Source organism: Rattus norvegicus, chromosome 18 (genome assembly GCF_036323735.1).
Source record: "Rattus norvegicus strain BN/NHsdMcwi chromosome 18, GRCr8, whole genome shotgun sequence".
Lineage (NCBI taxonomy): Eukaryota > Metazoa > Chordata > Mammalia > Rodentia > Muridae > Rattus > Rattus norvegicus.
The window spans coordinates 15,031,697-15,054,523 of NC_086036.1; the positions used below are offsets into that span (position 1 = coordinate 15,031,697).

The following is a 22,827-nucleotide window of genomic DNA, read 5'->3' on the forward strand; positions in this document are numbered from 1 at the left end:
AGCCCTGGGTCCTGCTAAGACTGAACCCACAGTGAACTAGTCTATGGGGGGAGGGCGGCAATGGGGGGAGGGTTGGGAGGGGAACACCCATAAGGAAGGGGAGGGGGAGGGGGATGTTTGCCCGGAAACCGGGAAAGGGAATAACGCTCGAAATGTATATAAGAAATACTCAAGTTAATAAAAAAAAAAAAAAAAAAAAACTTTCACATGCTTTATATTAAGACATTGAGATTTGTTAAAGACACAAGATGGCAGCAATATCATGGCCCTCTATCAATACTCACAAGGTACCTGCTATCAATCAAATTAAGACATAGAAGATCAGCAGTATCCGGAGAATAACAACTCTTCCAGTCCATTCTCTCAGCAGAAACTAAATCCTAGTTTGCATGGCTGCTGGCCAGCCTTGCTTGGTCATCAATAGAATTATACATTGTGTCTTGTGGTTGTAAATCATTCCTTTGAAAATGAAAATAATTGCTATTTTAGAGCAATTTATGCTTTCCATCAAAACTGAGGAAGAGGGAACAAGCTTTTCCTATATCCTGCCTGCCCCCACACATGTGTGGTGTCCCCAGCTATCAACACCCACCAACCCAGTAAGATGTTTATTACAATCAATCAATCACTGGGAAGAGGGGTGAGGCTAATATTGGGATGTAAGCCCAATGTTGGGTGAACATATAAATTAATTAGCTTAAAAAAATCAATTTATCTACATTGACTCACCACCACAGTTCATTCTGGGTATTAGTGAACATTCTAACTTTATGACAGGAACATGGGACATGATCCATCATTGCTGGATCACTTAGTTTCACTGCCCTAAAAAGCTTCCCTGCTTACAAGACCCACTGGTATTTTTAGTAGACCAGAGTTTTGTAGCTTCAGGACTGTCATGTCAGAACCATAAGGTGCACAGCCTTTTCAGACTGCCCTGCCACTCAGTGATGGGCACCTATGTTTCTTCCTGTCTTTTCATGCCCTGTTTCAGTTTCAGCCTGAATCATACTCCATGGCTTAGACAAACCACATTTTATGTGTCTATTCACAGCTACAAATAAAACCAAAGTAAACATCTCTGTGCAAGCTTTTGTGTACTCGTGGCATTTGTTTCATTTGGGTAAATATTAAGGACCAAGATGAGCAGATAACAGAAGCATGTGCTTAGCAAAGTAAGAAACTATTACCCTTTTGCAGCTCTACCAGCAATCAGCAGATACCCTGCTGCTTCCTTCTCTCAAGAGCATGTGTCGTCATTGTTTTCAGTTTTGGTCATTCCAATGGGTGTGTAGCTTTGGTTTTAATGAGCAGCTCTCTAACAGCTGATGACACAGAGCATCCTTGCCTGTTCCCACTTGCTCTCTGTATGGTGCCTTCCATGAGACTGCCATTTGGATCTCTATTCTGTCTTAGAAATTCTTTGTACATTTTATATCTCTTATAGATCTTTTCTAAGCTGTGTTTTATCTTGTCTTGAAGAATGAGGTGTCGAGACAATGGAAAAAACAACTTACTGTATCTAAAATCATATGCCTAGCTATACAATATTGCAAGAATTTGTTGCTATTAAAAAAGAAATATTGCTTCTGCTCCCATTTTCCATTCCAAACTAATGGAGAGATTGTTTTTATTTCTTAAGAATACTCTTAACAAGATTCTACTTATTTAATGTTAGGTTATCATAAGCACCGTCATAATTAACATAGAAACAGCATTGTGAGGCTCAGCTTCATCTAGAATTACAGTTTCATGATTGGTTATTCATAGATTGTTTTTCACCTTAAATTTTTTATGGTCTGAACATTTTACATGTTCTATAATAAATACTAAATATGTTGAAAATCAAAGTAGTTAGGAAGCCAGTGTCTGTGTTACTTAAAAGGCAAAACCTTTTGCCCTGTCTGCACCAGCCTAGACCCTCTCACAGGTTCTCCTGGTATTAAAGCATATGCACACTTGATCATTTCAGTGCCTGACTTCATTTGTTAAATGGAAGGACCCTGTGGTTCTCATTTCCTTCTCATTTATTTATGTAGACATTTTCTTTTCTGTCTTATCTCAGAGGCTATCACAACTGCCCATCTCTCCATTTTAATGTACTGTGGTTATCCTAGAAAGGACACAGTGTCCCTTCTACCAATATTTTTCATCTATTCAACCATTGTTAATGTTGACTCTGAACTCTCTAATTTAGAATCCTTTTTCAGACAATGTCATCATGGACAGAACAGAAGTGCTTGGACCCTCTTGTACTCCTGGAGCTGAAAGGCACAGGGCTGAGTAGTTTTTATAACTTAAAGGCAGTGCATAACTGCTATTCCCAAAACAAATCTTTTCTTTAACTTAGTGCCATACTGAACACTGTAGAAATTGCAAGCATTTATCTCCAGATTATAGAAATAAGAGTTTATATAATTATATTTTAAAAAGTTGACTGAGAAAGAAAGCATGTTTACAAATAACATATGTTACATAATACATAAGTCTAAAGAGTTAGCCAGGAGGACAAAACCTGGGAGATGGTGTAGTTACTTGGCTTTGGAATGATTGGTACTCACACATGAGAGAAGGCTACAAAAATGTCATTACTGACTTCATCAAGTTCCCTAGAGTGGGAAACACCCATCGACAAAGATCACTTGGGCTAACCAGATGGTACTGATGTCATTGGATAAGAGGAGTAGGGACGGTAAAGGTGCGAGTTTTTAGACTGAAGAACCATTTTGATATAAATTTGAAACCACTGTTTCCAAAAACAGATCATGGAAATGTTCTAACGATGCAGTCTCTAGTGTAATGATGTTGAATCAAAAATATGATCTTTGTGTGGGTAGGTGACATTCAGTGAAGAAATCATCCTTTATCTGTATTTGTAACCCTATAAACTAGCATAGTAGGTAGCACACTCTATCTAGGTAGTTTCTGGATAAGCACCTGATGCTTGGTGAAGATGACCAAGTCGATGGGCAGTAGATGTTGTATAGTCAGCTTCATCCTTAATCACATCCTTTGGAGGCACTCTTGTCTCCTTTGCTTAATTAGAGACTACTGGGTCCCAGAAAGACTGAATAACCTAGCCGGGTTTCAGTAAGTTGCATGTGAACATCCAAACGTTCCACTTCCTCTTCTGTGATATAACCCACATATAGTTTTAAACCACAGAAGAAGTGAGTTTACGATTTTTAAATGATATCATTTTACACTGATATCAGGAAATCACTCCTGCATCTTAAGTTTTTATGATTAAGCACAAATTCCATTTTTGATGACCTATTTTCCACCCTCTTCTTTTAAAACTACCAATGGGCATTCATTTTATAATGTGCATTCGGGTCTAATCATTCCCGTTCTCCAGCGCTTTACTTTTAAGTTAATATTTCAAAAACATCATTGCTGCTTTTATTCCATTTAAAAGTGTGAAATTTTGACCACGTGATTAAACTTATGTGCCTAGAAAGATACATTCATTTCATTTTAGGAACTGGAAAATCATATCCATGAAGCAACAGAACGCCACTCCTGGTACATAATTAATGGCTAACAAAGAGTAGGTGACATGATCTGGCCACACTTGCTGACTGCTGACTTGCACCTCACGAACACCCTCAGCTTCTCCTTCGACCACCATCTTTGTCCTGTGACCTTCAGAATTCCATTATGTGAGCACAGTAGATTTTGGTGGGAGTCCTGACTTTGTTCCCTAATGGTTGACTGTTGCTTACACAAGATCATCTTCTTCCCTAGACTGTGCTCTTCATGCTTTTGCTTTTATATACTAGCTTCTACATCCATCTATACTTCTCTCGAAATGTCCCTTCACCTAAATGCATTCTTCAAAAACATCACGATCCTATAGAGCTGTGGCTGCTACTCTTTCACAGAGACAATTGATGAACCCTCTTGGGCCAAGCATTGACATGATGTTTGTATGATTTACAAACCTCCAGGGCCATCAAGAGCAGATCTGAGCCTAGTGAAGACCTCAGGAAAAAAAAGCAACCTTCAAGCTATTCACAGAATCATATTCTAATTTTTGATATAATTTGTCTTTCTCTCAGTATTTCAGAAAAGATAAATGTCCCAGATCTTTTCAGTTCCTGTGACACTCCTGTGGGAAGTTCAATGTGAATCCTGCTCTCTAGTTTATTGAGATCAGGAAAATGATCTATTGGAGATGAGCTTGTGTGTTCCAAAGCTAAAAAGCTTTATCTAGCTCCTGTAAAGGAAAAGAAGTCTTCAATATGTGAAGGAGACCTCCCAGAACATGCCCATCTGCCAAGGCCAAAGCAGATGTTCCATGCACCTCACGATTTCATTTTTATAATAATCCTTCCACTTAGCTGCTATTGTTTTAGTTGTTCCAATGTAATAACTTAGGGTCCAGTCAATTGGATAGCTCACCAAGGACATATTTCCGGTAAAGATGCCCACTTTCCTCCATAGCACGTTCTCACCATAAACCAGCTTTCCCAGTGGGTCTTATAAGAAGAATACGCATGATTGGCTACTCTTGTGGAGACCACAGGTTCAATTCCCAGCACCAGCATGGTAGCTTGCAGTTTGTAATTCTAGTTCTGGCCCTTCCTGGCTTCAGGAAGCATCAATTACCCACATGCTGCCCAGAAATGTATGCAGGCAAAACACTCACACACACAAAATAAAAATAAATGAGCCTTAAATGAACACATAAATGTGTTCTGAATTTCAGATATTCTCAAGTGAATCAAGCACTTGTGTAGTACAATTCTCAGATCTGGGGATTTCTGACAATTTCTAACAACAAGCTACAGATTTTGCTTTCAGATGACTCAGATTAATAGTTGCAGGATCTTTCTTTCTCAGTTCATTTGCATAAATGAGTAGGATGGCTGTCTTCTTTTTTCTTTAAAAATGTTTTCTGATTATCCCGTGCCTTCTTAGTATGTAAGGAACCCTGGAGTCACATGGCTTCTGTTCTGAAGTTGAAATCTTTGAAGAGTTGTAACATTCATAAAGGGTCCATTTGGAGGAGAAGAGCATTAACCCAGTCAACACAGAGTGACATTCTTCTCATCCAGGCAGAGTGAATGGGCTTCTCAGGAGCTCAGCAAACAAGGCTGTGTTTTATTATGCAACACATTTAGCTGCATTTAGTTCATACTTTATGCTGATGGTGCTTCCACATGTAACATGCAGTCTGACACCCTTGAGTCGCTGGTACATTCCCACCTTCCTTGTGTTCTCCTTTCCCATGAAACCTTCCTCAGCCAAGGTTTTCTGGCATTACCTATAGTGTTTAAAACACCCTAATACAAAAGCTTTTCCATCCACTCTCACATTCTACTGTCTTTCTTGTAGAACATGAATAAGGTACCTAAAACCAAGAGCGTAAGTCTTCCTGTAACTCAGTTCTGAAGCTGAACTCTCCCTTGTTGTAGGAAGGACTTCCACATCCTCCAGTTCAAAAGCTAGTGTGTTTGGTTGTAATCTGTAAGCACAGAGGGCTCCTGAAGGGCATGAAGGCCCTCAGATTTTGACGTTCTTAATGTCAGTCTAGACAGCTCATGATTGCTTCCTCATGAAAATATGCAGAATCCTCTCCTATCTATACCCATAGATCAGACTTAATGTATAATATCTGCAATAATCTATGGTTGCCAGGTAACCAGTGCAGGTATATCAGGGTCTGTAGTGCATCCGTGGATAACTCAAACACTGACGTTCTTTATATCCAAGTGACCCTCACCTTACATCTAGACTCGGCCACGCTAGGTGTTTGTAACTGCAGAAGCAGTAGCTTCCTCAGGAGCAGCTCCTCAAATCATAAAAATGAGACCATAATGTCCTCTCTGACCTGGTAGAGATTTTGAGAGTAGCCATGGTAGTAAAGTGACTGTATTCTAATTGTATAAATGCTTTGTATGAAAAAGCTGTTGCTTTCAAAGGCAGTGTGGAACCAAGGGAAACCTGAGGGAGAAAGACAACTTAACAAGGGAGCAGCTGTATACATCCAAGAGTGATTGTGGGGTCAAGAGCTAGCGATGGCCATTGTTCTCCATCCGGGATATTTAGTCCATGAAGATGACAGCTGTCAAAGCCCTAGGAGGGAATATCACCTCTTCTTTAGATGTTTTACATTGTAAAGGTTGAGAGTGTTGTAATTTTATGGAAAGAGTAACAAATCTACTATTGAGCTGAAACTACATGGCCATTCATTTTCTAGAGGGAAAATAACATATCAAAAAAAAAAAAATCTCAGCACAGGGACATAACTCGACCCTCAGTCCTCCTGTGACCTCAATAGGGAGATTGGAAGAGAAGCCAGACCTTCACTTCTTGGAGAAGACACTATAACTACTACTCATTGTGTGAACTTTCCTGTGCAGATGTGAAGAAGCATTCTTAACCCCGGATAGGTCACACAGCACAAAACAAAATAGGTTTCGTGTCCAGTCTACCAGAGTGAACCAGTAAGTTTACCAGGATTGTTTCTGGGAGAATGGGGATTACTTAAAGGATCATGTTTGCTTCATGTAGTGAGTAAGGTAAGTGCCTCCCCCCAAACCTACCCAAGCATAAGCAACAACTCATGAAAATAGCATCTTTGCCCTGCCCTGCACAACTTCCAGATGTCTCAACCCGTCCAAGAGTCCCCTCCTAGCAGCAATTGTCACTGCATGTATATAACCTTAGAGAGAGGCTTTGCGAGTCCTAAAGGTTTTCAAAACTTCCCCAAGCTTTGGTGATTTGTTTACTTCATGAGTCTAATGAATCTCCCTTCTGTCTGCAGAAGTGATTTGATTTTGATGAAATAGCTATACAACATTGCCTATTCATAACAAAATTATTTGTGTGAACTCTGATACACTCATTCACACACACACACACACACACACACACTCAGAGAGAGAGAGAGAGAGAGAGAGAGAGAGAGAGAGAGAGAGAGAGAGAGTGAGTTCTTGGATTCTGCTTTAAGCAGAACATAGGCTGCATCCATCCCCACCTCAGGAAACATTAGGCAGTATCTATTGATGTTTTATTGTCAAACTTAGGGACAGAAAGTATACAAGCATTAAGAGGACATAGGCTGAACTGATGATAGAAATCCTACTGTGCTTTGACCTGCCCAAATGTTTGACTGTATAGACATTGACAGGGTTGAACATTTTTCCTGAACACTATTAAGAGCTGAAGTTACCACATACCAGGCACAGAGGCACTGGCTACTTTCCACAGGTTAGTCATTTAGTCCTCAGCTTTAGTCCATTAAATGTGTCATGCTACATTGATTTGGGGATGCTGAGTCGGGTGCTTAGAGGTTAAATGACTTTCTTCAAGCCATGCAATCAACAACCAGAGGACTGAATCTGAGCAAGGACAGCTCAAAATCAGCTTCTATCAGGTTGCCGTGCCCCCTGCCTGCATCTGTATTCCTTAAAACTCTGTCTCCAAGGTGTTCCTATTAGAATACATGCATGTCATCTCGCCATGCTGACAAGATGGTTAATTGTGGCCCATAATTCCATTCCTAGAGTGACCAACAGGCAATGTGAACTAGAGAGAAGATCCCGAGGTTAGAAGCAAAACCAAAGAGTTCTTTAAAAGAGAAAAACACGTAAAGGCCACTTCATAAGGTACCTTTGATGAGTTAAATGAGATTTCAGGACAAAAATTAAGAATCTAAAGAGAAATGAACCAGCCAGGTGGGGAGGTTTATACCTGTAACCCCTGGGAGCTACAAGCAGAGGGATAAGCAGACTCGTCTACATGAGATCCTGTGTCTAACACATAAGACAGAACAAGGGCCAGACCTTGCACCGGATATTTGCTGTATACATGAAGATCCCATGGTAACAGGTAGTAAGCGTTACAGGGGATGACAAGCCACTTCTTCCTGTAAGAGTTTACCCCACTGCAAGTTATCTACCACATGAGCAAAGAACCCAGGAAGTGTCCATCATCACAGAAAGGCACACAACTCACTTTAGCACCCGCCAAAACATAATGACCACCTCGCCTCGCCCCACCCCCATTGACAGCAAGTGAGGAAGGCAGAAGGGACATTTTCAGAGAATGACTTGTTGAGTCCTAATTCCCTGACCTTCCACTGCACTTGGTCTAGCATCTGCCTTTCAGCACTTCCACAGTGACTAGCTGGGCCCTGTCTCTTTGTAGGATTCTACTGGACTCAGCTTGACCCTCAGTGTTACATGGTTATTTGCATTTCATTTCTTGTCAGCATTTTCATTTCTTCTTCCTGCAAGGTGTTCTTGACTGAAAAAAATCTTTCCCACAAGCCCCTTTGAGTTTTCTTAGATTTTTGCATCTTTTGTGAATTGAATCAACAAAATTTATTTTCTCATGGTCAGAAGTCTGCAATCATGGGGTTACCTCAGTGCGCCTCCCTCTGAAAGCTTCAGGCAAGAGTCTATGATTCTTCAATGGTTCTGACACTCCTAGGCCTTCTTTGGGACTGTGCCATTCAAATATCTGCCTACATTTTCGCACGGCTTTCTGTCCAGTGCATGTGTTCATCTCCATGCCCTCACTGTGGCCTTCTTGTTCCTTGAAGATGATTCTTGATGAGTTCTCAGTTTTCCAGTAGATAAGAAATATTTTAAAGATGTATTTTATTTCATTGTGTGTTTACGTGTGCATGCACATACATGTGTGCACCCAGGTGCCCATGAACCAGAAGAGGGTGTCAGACCCCTGGAGCTGGAATCACAGGCAGTTGTAAGTCACCTGACATAGGTGCTGGGAACCGAACACAGCTCCCATGAAAGAGCAGCAAACTGCTGAACTTCCTCTCTAGACCTGGACATGACTTCTACTAGGGACATTTCTTGGAGATTATTCAAGGTTCTCCAAGAAACAGAACTAATATACACAGATGTACAAACACACATATAAAGAAAGATGTGTTAATAAGAATTCTGTACACGGTTATGGAGAGTTTTCTCTCAGTTTGCAACCTAAGTGCCTGAAAAATCGGGGAGTTGGTAGTTTGAGTTTCAGCCATGTTCAGAGGTAGTGGAGGCAGATGTCCCGGCTTAAAGGCAGAGAGGACAATCCTCTCCTGTTCAGCCTTTGCCTCTGTTCAGGTTCTCAAGGGATTGGATGAAGAAAGTCAGCATTGTTAAGAGAAGTCAAGTGTTTATCTCCTTCATAAATAGCCCCAACAGAATAACATTTCATCAAATATCTGTGCACCAGGCATCCCAGGTAAGTAGACACACAAGTGAAGTATCACACATTCATCTCACCATTCCTCCCCAGCACTTTCTCTTCACATCACAGTGACATGACACCAGCAAGGGGCTACCCGTGATGGACACAGATCCTTCCCTGAGATCCATAGCGGAAGTCAGAGAAGGAAAACCTCAGTGTTCTGTCAGCAAAGAAAACCAAGAGAATGCATGTGCATTATGTGTCCTTGTGTTTATTTAAATGCTTTTCTTGAGCATTGCACAGCCCAGATGGACCTCAACTCACAGCATTTCTTCTTTCATCAATGACAGAATTATAGGCATGTGAACCATGGCTAACTATTCCATGTTTATGATAACTACATGGATTTGTCTTACTTTTAGCCTAACCTGCAAGGTAATGAGCTTCATTGTGGAATTTTCATGCCTTTATTTGTGGATCTGCCCCCTTGACCCCTTCTTACTGGCTTCCTTTCACCCCCCATCCAGCACTACCCTCCCCCAAGTCTGCATTCATGGTGCATGTATTCCAAATTTAGTCTTCTGCTAGGTGTTGTCTATGGATTCTTCCAGGGAGCTTTATTGTCCGATTGGTTGATCTCTCCATTTCCAGGATTTCTATTTGTCTCTTCTTTTTTGGTCCCTGGATCCTTGCTTAGTTCAACCCAAATGTAGTTTATATTCTCCTCCAAGTTAGAAGGTGTTTCAACCAGTTTATTAGCCTTCTTGTCAAGGGCCTGAGCTAACTCTTCCTTGCTCCATTCATCTGCTTCTTTGAGTCCTTTATGTGGTTGCACATCCTGTTGAGAAGTGGGTCTCTGAAATGCTTTCCCTAAATTTCAGCCATCTCTTATGGTTTCCACGTTGAGGGGCTGTGAGCCTGTGGATTGGAATTTTAGGTTTTCTACAACCTTTTACTTGTGGATACCCCCACACCCAGGCATGCACGCAGCTCCCACTGACCCTTGCATGATTGTATCTTCCAGTTTCTATTTCCCTCACTGCTTCGCTTATTTTATCTGCATCTTCCCGATGAGTCTCTTTACTTGGATTTCTGTCCCCTACTGCTATTTAGAGCTAAGCCATTGGCAGCAACAGATACAATGATTTGACAGGAATACGGGCATTAAATTGTAGCAGAAGATTCTTAAGCCCATCACTTGTGTCCTCTGTATGATTCAGGGACAACTCTAGAGTCTCCCTGGGATAGCATAGATTATAGATTTGCTTTCATGTAAGTAAAGAGGTGGAGAGGGGTTGTAGTATGAAGGCACATATATGAGATGTGGTAGAGAAGCCATTGTCAATGAAGAAAGAATGTTGCAGGTTTAGAAAGCGGAAGGCAATCACAAAGCATTTTCTGATGAGGTACAAGTTAACACACCACCACTTAACAAAGGACAAAACTCTAAGTGAAGTACCAGATTAATAAAAATATTTGATTTCATGAAATATAAGGTGGCATGCTCGCCATCAAAATTCCTTCCTCACTCGCTCAATGTGGTCTCTCTTTCCCCTCAGTTTGCCTTTTGTGTTTGTTTCCATGGGTAGACAAGGATGGCTGTTAGTCTTAGTAACTCAAACAAGTCGCTGTGTACGTCCAGATAGCAAGGACTGCTGTGAACAAGCCCTGACCTCGCCACATTTGACTGGGCTGAGACTCCCTAGCTGTATGCCACAAACTTGTCTGTGGCTTGAGAATTTCTGTGATTGGTATTTGGAGTGGAGCTGAGGAGGTAGGGAAGCCCTGCCTTCTGCATTTCAGTGTGACTTCACTAACACCACAGTTCTGCATTCTGCAGCACACTTCTCCTCCCCCTGTGTAGTACAAATACAGGCTATGTCAGGCTGAAGGGCCAGCATCTGTCTCTCAGAACCATTTCTCCCTTCACACCTTTTCCTCTCCTCCAGTGTCTGCTCACTCTGACCCACTCTCCATGCCAACCTTCTGTAGGTTTGTGTGATTCCATCTCAGAAGGGGTCCTGATTTCTCCTTTTTCTCTCCCAAGACATTGTATCTTAAAGCCTATTCTCTCATCAGATGAAACTTTCCTTATTCAGTACTTGACTCCTCCAACCAGAGCATCAATACGTACTCTCCCTAGGCCTATTTAGTAACCCCTTTTTCATTTCAACCGATAATGTGCAAATCATAAGCCTGTCTTTATAATCTTCATTCTCTTCCCACGGGAGTCTAACCAGCAGTCATTTCAAGTTTATTGTAGAGAAGGAGAGACAGAGAGAGATAACTTTGCTCAGAAATAAATTACAAGTTGTTTCTTCTTTAATCTGTGAGAAATGATTATTTAATTTCAAAATCAACTGTTCTCTTTACAATCAATCTGTATGTTTATATAGGAACAAATAGTACCAAGTAAATGTTTAATGTTAACTCTGGTTAATGGGGTTATAAACTATTCGAAATATTTTTTGCTAACTTTATTTTCTTTTTTCTTTTTTTGGAATACAAAAAGAAACTTTTATTTTCCCTTTACCTACCCCCTTTCATCTATTGTTTTTGGCTTGACCTGATGTGTGTATTACTTTTATTTCTTTTTTTATTTACATTTCAAATGTTATCCCCTTTCCCGGTTTCCCATCCATAAACCCCCTATCCCCTTCCCTCTCCCTGTTTCTATGAGGATATTCCCCCCACCCATCCACCCACCCCTTCTTGCCTCCCCGCCCTGATATTCCCCTATACTGGGGCATCGAGCCTTGGCAGGACCAAGGGCCTCTCCTCCCATTGAAACCCAACAAGGCCATCCTCTGCTACATATGTAGCTGGAGCCATGGGTCTATCCATGTGTACTCTTTGGATAGTGGTTTAGTCCTTGGGAGTTTTGGTTGGTTGGTATTGTTGTTCTTATGGGGTTGCAAATCCCCTTCTGCTCCTTCAACTCTTTCTCTAACTCCTCCTTTGGGCACCCTGTTCTCAGTTCAGGGGTTGGCTTTGAGCATAGCTGTCTCCTGAGAGGCTCTGCCAGAGTATGAGTAATTTTATTTTCTAATTGGCCTGAAGTGTTTAGGAATTGCTACTAGGCTGGGAGGTAGGTCAGTCAGTGAAGTGTTGGCCTTGTAGACACAAAGACTTGTTCTCAACCCCTAGATTCCCCGTTTTTCATAAGGACTCAGTGTGATAGTATAAGTTTAGAATCCTGCCACTGGGGAGATGGAGACAAACAGATCCCAGGAGCTCCCCGACAAGACATTTTTACCCAATGTCCTGAATTCTGTGCTGATGAGAGACCCTGCCTTAAAAGTCAACAACAGGCAGCACTTGAGGGACAATATCTGAGGCTGTCCTCTGGCCTCAAGAGATAACATATGAACACACACACACACACACACACACACACACACACACCCCAATACACACAGGTGCACTGCCAAATATATATGCACATACACACATACACATACATATACTGCACATATACACATGCATACACGCAGGAGATAGCATCAAGCTTGAAAGAAACACAGCAAATAATATTTGGGTTCAAGATTTTAGATATTATCACTGCAGCTGTGGCCTAAGGAGGACAAGCCTAGATGCTGTGTGTACTACACAGGGTCTCTCCCCCTGTGTGTGCCTGCACCACAATATTAAATTCTGTGATATGTACGGCGAACACGGCTGACCAGTATCTTCTAAAATACTTTCTGTGTTAATGTGCTTCGGTGCCTTCCCACCTGCACGTCTGTGAGCCACTATTCTAACGTTACATCAGCATGCCCTTTCCGGTATCTCACCTGGCCAGAGGAGATTGTGTTGGTGTCAATGAGACATGAGGAACACCTGTTCAGCATTATTTACCCATTGGTATTGCTTCCAAAGCTGCAGTGCCTCACTGACAGGCTCCTACTCCAGTTCCCTTCTGGTTTATTGTTCGTTCTGTGCTCTGTCTTCTCCAGTTTCCTGTTGCACACGTCACTGTGAGGGTTTGAAAAGAAAGCACTGGTTTCATGAGAAACTGGCCAGGCTGACTTGTGGAGCAAGCTCTCGCTCGTGCCTCCCAGTTGACCCCAGCAAGCCCCTCAGCATAGTAACTTGGCCTCTGCACTATCAGATGGCAGTTGCCATGGACACCAGGAAGGGTTGAAAGTGCTCCGTAGTCACAGTATGGGTTAAACTATACAGAGTATTTAACCCTAGAGGAAAGGGCCCTTTACATTCATTCTAGTAATGGAATTCAATTAAGGGTCGTAAGCAAATTTTCAGGCATTAGCTTGTCAGTAGAAAATTCACACAATTTTCTGCACGGTGTCATTTCCTTCAGAACTCTTTGTAGTCTGTCTTGGGTAGTTTGACTCTGTGTATTCTTACTCATATTGTCTTTTTTGGTTCCACTATCATCAAAAGACAATCATTTTTTTGTCTTTTTCTCTTCCCCTGTAAACCACCATGTGCCCCTTCCATTGTTTTGGTTAATCTCCTCATAATGATGTGCTATCCTATCATGGTGACATCCTTCTTTTCTAACTTGCCTTATTTTCTGAAATCATATTTTTATCATAGTTATCCTCAACAATTAATTTTTCCTAAGCCTACAACCTTGCATTGGCTTCCCAGTCTCCTCCAGCTCACTGTTGAGTACAGACACACCCCTTCTTGATGGACAGGTAGAGTCCACTCCCCCTACATACTGACCGACCAGTCGCTTCCCTTTTAATAGCTTTGCTATGGGAGAAGATACTTGGCAGCCACTGCCATTCCTGCATAGGATCTTGGACACCAGCTCTGCTGTGAGGCAGCAATGGCACCACCCCCTACAGAACACAGTGAGCTCCATGCTGTGCTCTCCAAGTCATTAGACACAAAGTAAAATCAAATGGGAAAATGCACCTCATATCCCATTAACAAATGTTTTCTAAGCACAGTAGAACACTTAGGGGTGATTTCCTGTCTAAACATTCTTCCTAGTTTGACCTGGTTAACTTATTTGCCCATTCTCTAATCTGTTGACTATATTCACTCTTGTGTGTTGTTCTCTAAAGTTGTATTTTCTCTATCTGTATTCTTATTTCCACATCTAGATCTTAGCACCCTTCATATTCATTTGTATCTGGTACAGAAAGTACTCTCAGGATGCATTCGCTTAATTCAGGGAGGGCACCTCATTCAGCATAAGGCACACAGAGGAAACTCTGAAGCAATGACCCAAACCACTATGCATTCAGAATAAGGAAAGGAACTCTTCTTAAGAATGAGGTTTCAAGGGACTGGGGAAATAGCTCATCAGTAAATTGCATGTCTCGAGGCATGAAGACTTGAGTATGATTCCCAGAACCACGTTGAGAAAACAAAACATCAATAGAACCCAGATGTGGTGGGTTTGTAATCCCAGTGCTGGGGAGGAGGGAGAACAGGACAAGCTGATCCCTTGGGATTCACAATGGGTAATGATGGATCCAGGAGCAAAATGCAGCCTTTTCCTCTCAAGCTGCTTCTTGTCAGGTGCCTGGGTATAGCAATGAACAAAGTAACTAATACAGTGGCTCAGAGGTGTTGGTGTGGAGTGACCCTGAGCGAAAAGCAAAGAAACAAGATGCAGTCACTTTCAAATAATTCCTTATTCCTCACCCACAATTCATAGCATGCATCCCAAGTAATGTGTGAGGAGCCACCCACGTGCCCATGAGAAACAAATAGTGTCCATGTTGCTTACATCCAACAACTCAACCATGTTTTCTCAACATTAGTTCACATTTTTTTTCTGTTTTGTTTCCAAGCACTCTGTAGTAAACACACACTGCTATACTCGGTGAGGAAACAGATGAGAAGTACAGCTTTGCATGATTAAGTCCAAAGGCTGAGTATGTTTTCCTGAGGATGAGTCTATAAGTAACTAATGCATCAGGAGATTGGAGGTCAGGTCCCATAAACAGGTACAACAAATTGGTTTCGAGCCCACACAGAGTTTTCTGCAGGATTCAAAGCCATCAAGTTCACAGTGTTATTTAAAAATCGATATTTTCTATGACATGTCCATAAGGGTAAGAAAACCTTTTTCTTTATAAACATGTTAATGCAACTCAAAACAAAATAGTATATTTTTAAAATGTATAAAGTGTCATTGATATACATCGGCACACAGCAACAGCCCCATTCTTTCATTTAAAAACATCAAGAATAAATAGATCTTAATATCCAAAGAATACTTTAGGTCAGCTGCACCAATGTGGCCCAAGAAACTATGTGCTTGCAAAAACTGTTCTATAGATCACAATCTTCTTGCATTATTGTTACCAAGATTTCTCTCTTAATATAAACCAGCACCCTGACAATAAAGGAGTTTGTGGCATTCGAAAGGAACAGTGTTAGCATGTGACCTGGAAAAGAGAAATGGCATTTGCAGGGCTCAAACTGTTTTGTCCTGTTTTACTTTTAGAAGTTTCAACAGCCAGGGCTATTGAGGCTGTGATACTCAGGGCAAACTTGTGAGCTCCAGAAGCAGTGTTTATACGTTGAGAGCGTGGGAAATTGAACCCCCTCCCAAGAAATGAAGCATGTGACCTCCTGGGCTTCCTCGACATCTCTGTGGAGCCACAGTTTGGCAGAGAGACTCTCTGAGAGGTCCTAACCTAATCATCACCCATGTCAATAAACATGGCCAATGCCCAAAAGGTTGGACTCTTTGTGAGCAGTCAAATAAGCCACCTCAGCACAGACAGGTTCTCTTATAAGCTCTGTTCACACAGAGAGGAAAATTAACCTTCACATGCATGAGAAGGGACATTAAACACGGCTTGTACACTGGTACCATATTCCCTAATGTTTAAAGAAAAAGAATCAAGCAAGGTGCTTTTGCATTTACTGAAGAGTGTGCAGCTGACTGAACGCTATGGGTACAATGCTTAGGAACTAAGTAAATGGTAAGCCCTTAGGTTTGCAAAACAAAGAACAAGGAGAGTCAGCCATGCACCATCTGAGGAAGAAAACCTCAGGTAAAGACTCCTGAAAAAAATGGGCACGGCGCATGGAAGGCCTCTTTTCAGCCAGCCACACAGGGGCAGTGTTATGAATTATTCACAGTGTGGGTCTATTAGCCTCTCCTCCAGCAACCGCTCTGAAGAGGCTTAGCTACTGTAGCTAATTTCCAGTGTGGCTCCCCTTGCCTTCTTGTGTGTTCGGACGCACACATTTCATCGTGTTGCGTCCCCATGAGTCTCCACACTGAAGGGTTGTTCGGGGTTATAGCAGAGCCAATTCTATTTTGGTTTTCTCCACCAACTTGTTGTGGTGGTTTTTTTTCTCTTCCTTCTGATTTTAATGATAGAGAAATCTTACAAGGCATAACATTTTCTTCTTTCTGGCAGCGTTCCTGTGATGGAAGGCTGTGGGTTTGTTTTCCTTGTTCTTTGCTCCCTGCTCCATGGCTTTTCTGACCCTTGCCTCATGGCCTTCAAGAAGATTTTCAGGCCAGTTTTTCTATGCATTTGGACTTGTTGGCCAATTCCTGAGTTTAGTGACGGTAGAGTAAATGGAGAGGTGTCTTCATTGGTGAGCAGTTCACAGTATGGGTTACGGATCAAGGTGAAGTTGCAAAGGCTACTGTTAATAGAACTTACTTAAATCTCTGAGAGTGAATATTCTTTTTGTTCCATTTAATTTGTAAAAGTGTCACCAATATGGTCACAGCATTTTTTTAACATTCACTTGTTTAAGGAGTAGGGGACATGTGGACCAGAGTGTTGTATGGAAATCAGAGAACAGCTATCAAGATTCTATTCTCTCCTTGGGTCACGTGGCTTCCAGGGGGTTGAACTCAGGTTGTTAAACTTAGCAGCAAGCTCTTTCACCAACAATATTGCCAGTGGAACGTAGGCAATTTTTAAGAATCTAATATAAAGATTACGATAACCTTTGTTTAAAATGTTTTTTTTTCATATCTATCGTGTGTGAAATATCAACCCCCAAGTTGAACCCTCTTGCCCAGTCCTCCACTACACAGTTCCTCCTACTTGACACGCTCTAGGTAGGAGAGCGCTGCCTCCCTTTTCCCACGAAACTATTCATTATATCCATACTGTGTGGTTTGCCCACATTATAAAGTGCATGAGTGATTATGTGTATTGCATTGAAAAAAATGCTGTTTTCTGTTTTGTTTCTCTCAACTGTCCCGCTTGTTCAAAAGCATAAGCTTGCAGACCTCCTGAATAGCACTGGGTACACTGGAAGTGGTCAGCTTTGTGCTCAGTACTGCAGAGGCGTAAACTGAGGTTTGAGAAGGTTACATGAGGTATTCAGGATCACAAACATGGGATGACTTACAGACACATTTTTATTGGTGTTTATTTTTTTAAAAAAATCATAAATTTTTTATCATATTCTTTGCCAACTCCAACTTCTTCCAGACCTCCCCAGCCTTATCCCCTACCCAACTTCATGTTCTCTCTCTCTCTCTCTCTCTCTCTCTCTCTCTCTCTCTCTCTCTCTCTTTCTCTCCCCTTGTCCCCACAATGTGTGTGTGTGTGTGTGTGTGTGTGTGTGTGAGATTTCCAGCCCACAACTGCTTGCCTACAGAACTTCTTGTAGACCTTCTCCCCCAGCCTCTAGTGAGAACTGTTAAGGACAGGGCTGCAAATCCTCTGATGCATGCAGCAGAGGTGCTGGGCTGAAGGTCCTGGAGAGCCGTTTCCTCAAGGCAAAGAGTAAAATCCACAGAAGTAAAACACACATGGCACCCTGCCTGCTTCGTGCCGTATATTTTTACAGCCAGTAGGCAGGCAGGGAAAGATGAACGAATGAGGCAAGTTTCCTCTTCCTCAGAAATCCCACGTCCAACGAGGGAAGGCAGATACGATGATGACCAAATGTAATTAAATATAAGAGACACTGAGAGAAGGAGTAAGGCTGCAGAGCACCAAGAAAAAGGCAGGAGGACAAAACCACAGCCCCAGAGGACAGAACTTCAACTGGGGGTGGCAGAGGTGGTGGGAGGGGAAGACAGGACTGACTCCATCAGCTTCTCTTAAAAGACAGTGTGTCAATGAACCCCGAACTGCTTAGCACTGCCCCGTCCCAACACAGAGACCTCACTAGTAATCTAGAGCCCCCAGGCTTACTTTAGTTCATTCTGACCCACACTGTGTCACCACAGATCTGTGGAAACAGAATCTGATAGAAAGACAACAGAGCATTCATTTTTCCTCCCACATCTAAGCTGCTATCAGAGTTAGCAAAACATTGGAAAAAACGTGTGCTTTGAAACTAGCTTTCTGTGTACCTGTATGTGTTTCCAGCCTGTTTACCAACTAAATTCATGCATTTTTTAATGTTTCGAAAGGGGCTGTGGGAATATTTCCTACTGTGTTAGTAACCAGTATTTAAAACCATCCAGTAGACAAAAGTAAGGGGGGAGGGTTAGTGTTTGGACACTTGAGTGGCAATTTAAAGTGAACATAGTTATTTTGTTTATTTAAATGCTTTGGGAAACCCTGTATTCTTCTACCTGCTCTTTCTCCTTTCCATCTCTCTTTTTCCTTGTTCAGGAGTTGAGTCAGCAAGAGAAAAATATTCAAATTAGACTTGTCCTACAGGGGGAAAAGAATCTGACTCTGTCCGGGTGGGTGGAGGGGGGAAAAAGCAACTTTTTGTCAGTCTTTTGTATCTCAGCAGCTGGATTCATAGCTGCCATGGCAACAGGCCACATGATGAGGTGTATTGGATTGCTGTGTGGAGCGCAAGGGGAGGAATGAACACAGCTTTTTACTGAAGTTAAAGGTTACTTCGGAGTTTCTTCTGGGGAAGTGTGTAAGGTCCGGCACATTAGCCTTCAGCAGATGTAGTGCTTGTGCAGAAGAATTAGAGGCATGTTGGTGCATTAAACTACAAACGCAGGTAAGGTACAATCGGAGCTCCGGATCTGAACTCTCTTACCTCTGAGGCAGTAGTGTAGCTAGCTGGTTGGAATTTCAGTCCCACCCCACCCCCATCCCTACATGGGCACAGGAGAAATTTCTGCTCTCTTCCCTTCCCCAGTCCCCCACCTCTGCACCTCTGTCGTCACCTGTTTTTAAGCAGAAAGTCTCTGGTTTTAATGTGTTGTGAATTTGTCGGAGTTCTCTCTCTCTCTCTCTCTCTCTCTCTCTCTCTCTCTCTCTCTCTCTCTGTGTGTGTGTGTGTGTGTGTGTGTGTGTGTGTGTGAGAGAGAGAGAGAGAGAGAGAGAGAGAGAGAGAGAGAGAGAGAGAGAAAGAGAGAGAGAATGAGAGAGAGAGCAGTCATTAGTGTTTTCGGATCAGTGTTTGACTAAGTGGATTGTTTTCTTGTTTTCTCCTTTGCAAATTGCCTGCTTTCTTCAAGGGTATTGGTCAAAGCTACTCGTCTCCCTCTCAATTAAGCAGGTTCTCCCGCAGGTTACTCAGTGAATGCACCCTGTGCGGGCTTTTCTTCCCTCTTGAGTCACGCTGACTTCCAGCCCCAACCGGCATCAGAGTTCCATTTTTCCCCACAGTTTTTACCCCGTGTGTGTCGATGTATCGGCATTCCTTTCGGTTACATATTGCAACTTCGTGTGTACTAGAGGAATTAAAAACAGAAGTAAATACAATATGGGTGAGTGCAAAATGAACTCTTTTGCTTAGCGATGGCAGCAAGAACCGAATGTAAACAATGCAATGTGGCTCGGGTGCACCGCGAATCCCAGAGCGAGCACAGACGCCTCCTACTGATTTGCTCACACTGGTTGAGGGGGAGGCCTGTGATGCGCCAAGCAAACCCATGAACAAAAGAGAAAATCCTTAGTGCTATCTTACTCTGGCTCCTTGTTCAGATTACTGGCGTTTTATGTATTATTCCTTCAAAAGAATAGGATTTCTTTTAACTTTTGGCCGAGGGCGAACCAGGCGACTTCTCTCACTTGTTAAAGTTGCCTTGGCAGCTTGCAGAGACAAGATTTGACTAAATCATTGCATCCTTGACTGACATTATGGCCTGTTCACCCTCCACTAAGAGCACTGTGTGAAAAATACTTTCTCAGGGAGATAAAATCAATTATTTGCCACTTATTAACATTTAGGAAAAAAAACAATATATTACTACAAGTCGAGGGTGTACCATGCTTTCTTCAAAAGGAGAAACTTGGATTTTGTTAGACGCATTTATGCACTGTTTTTATTGTTGTTGCCTTGGTATACAGTTTTAATGTAGCCGAACTAATTCCCAGATTTCACCTCGGAGTTATGACCACTCGTCTGAACATACTTGGCCATGCTTCCCACGTTTCTCATGTATATCCCATGCATATCATGTTTCCCATGATAACAAATATCAAAGCATCATAATCACAACCCACACTTGCAAAAGATTAATGCTTCTCTAAGGACTCGCTCTTTTCTTTTGTTGTTTATAATATACTCTATTATACAGAACAGTCTTTCAGAGTGTCCTTCCAGATACGAAATATTTCCCAACCATAGACTGTTACTACTAAAGGATGGGAAGTTTTCCTAAAATCAGTGAAAAATCAGACATCATAAATTTTTAAATCTGAAATTCTCAAATCTGCCGGTGTCTTTGGTTTAAAAAAGAATGGTCTGGGAATGGGAAAAAGGATCTGTTTTTATTGAAAGAAAAAAAAATCAAAGGGGATGAGAAGGAAAGGGATGGCAAAGAAACACTGAGAGAGGACATGATTCAAGTGACATTTGTTTCAGTGTCTCCACTCCTCTCTCACTGGTACTGAAAATACTCCGTGTGGTATTCATTGAGACTTCTATTGCTAAGATAAAACACCATGGTAAAAGCAACTTGCAAAGGAAAGACTTTATCTCAGCTTGCAGCAGGAATGAAGTCATGGCAGAAACTCCAGGCAGAACACTGGAGGCAGGAACTGAATCATGGACTGTGGAGGAATTGCTGTCTACTGCCCTGCTCTGCTGATTTCTTGTACACCCCAGGGTCATGAATGGCTTGTCTTGACATGATACCACAGTGAAAGGGGTCTTAGCACAGGAATCATGAATCGAGAGAATGTTTTACAGACTTGCCTACAGGTCAATATTATGAAAGCATGTTTTGCAGTTAAGATTCTCTTTTCCCATTTATGTGTAGATTTATGTCAAGTTGACAAAGGAAAAAGAAAGCGCTGAGTTGCACAGACAAGGTAGCAGTAATAAAAAGCACGCTCACTTAACTAGTCCATGTTGAAAATACATGATACCGTACAGTCATTCTTCTCGTGTGTGTACTGGGTGAGGGGAGTTCAGGGTTTTTCTGCTACTACTTCCCAAGGGCTGGAATCAGGCGTGTGTCACTAGTACCCAGCTCAATATACAGTTCATTCTATTAGCTTATCTCACATAATCACACACACACACACACACACACACACACACACACACACAAATAAAAACTATATTTTAAGACTGTTTAAACAGAAACTTCCTCTGTAGAGCCACCGGGACACCTCATTTGTAAGATACAGAATCATTCTGTGGCATACTTCTGCAGTTAGAAATATTGTCAAACTGGTTTAACTGAGTATTTTCACCAACCTGTGTCCAACTTGGGCCTCCTGTTTATGTGAATGATTAGCAGTGTGTTTTAATCTTTGTCTCTAACTTCTGGTACCTCATAGATGGTCAAGTAGCTAATCATCTGAAAACCTTTACCTCTAGGAAGGACGTATGTTCAGCAGAGCTACTGCGGAGAATCAGAGACTCACATAGAGTCTTCTAGAAAATTAATGGTATGTTCTGAACCCCAAGACAATATCTTAAGATAGTTGATGATTGAACCAATGAATGAAGGTTCAATATCAACTCTTGCAGCATTATCCAGGGATACTTTTAACATTATGTTATTAAAATGTGTTTTATTATTGACCACTGTAAGTTTTATATGAAGAATTGGACTTTTGACTCTTTTTACTGGTTCTTAAACTTTTCAAGTGGAAAAAAAAAAGGTAGAGACTCCATGTTCATAATGGTGGTACAGATGGCATTGGCAGTAGTGACTAATTTGGAGAGTGAGATAGACTTGGAAAATGTGACTCTCTAGCTCTAAGGGGCAATATTTTCTAGAAAATAGAAATCTCTTATGCATTGTGTGATTCTTAGAAATGTGCTTCGATTTTAATTAATTCTATTAATAGAACTTGTAAATCACTAACAATAGGTGTGCTTTGCTGTGCTCTTAAAGGCCTGTGTTATAAGATGATGCTGACTTTGTTAGAAAAACGCTAGAGGCTTTCATAATGATTAAGCTTATCAGGAATTGGACAATCAGTATCTGATAAGAAGAGAATAAACTCATTTCTAGGAAAAAAAGTCACTTGTTATACATTCACTATGTAAAGAGCATTCACCTGGTTTCATTTTCATAATAATTTCAGAGTCAGATTGCAATTCTTGACTCCAGTACAAACCTATGCAATGTTCACAATCTATGTTCTTTTAAAAATCTTAATTACTTTGCATTTTAAATTTCACTTCCAAACTGTAATTTATGTCCAAAACTTCTTGATTCTGGATTATTTTAGGGAAGATTATACTCAGAAAAAAAGTCTCACCTCTCTGCCTATTTTCACAATGCTGGATGGATTAGCAGTTCCGGTACTCAGTGAAGATGCACGAAAGGAATATAGAATATATAGAAGTTGGCAGAGAAGACCATGCCCTCAAGAGCAG

At 41.6% G+C, this 22,827-nt stretch overlaps 1 protein-coding gene across 35 annotated transcripts in view; it reads left to right on the top strand.

Annotated features, from left to right (window-relative positions):
* The window catches only part of Dtna (dystrobrevin, alpha), a 356,193-nt gene that overhangs the window by 168,896 nt on the left and 164,470 nt on the right, over positions 1–22,827 (top strand). For 2 of the 35 annotated variants that reach the window (XM_063277421.1, XM_063277434.1), the window contains exon 3: positions 21,817–21,887. The exons of 27 other annotated variants lie outside the window; for them this stretch is intronic. The gene's annotated coding sequence lies outside the window, so the exon portion shown is untranslated. Of the gene's footprint in view, positions 1–18,611; positions 19,039–21,816; positions 21,888–22,827 lie in introns of those variants that run through there. 6 more of the 35 variants (XM_063277423.1, XM_063277437.1, XM_063277419.1 and 3 more) reach the window with 6 other exon arrangements.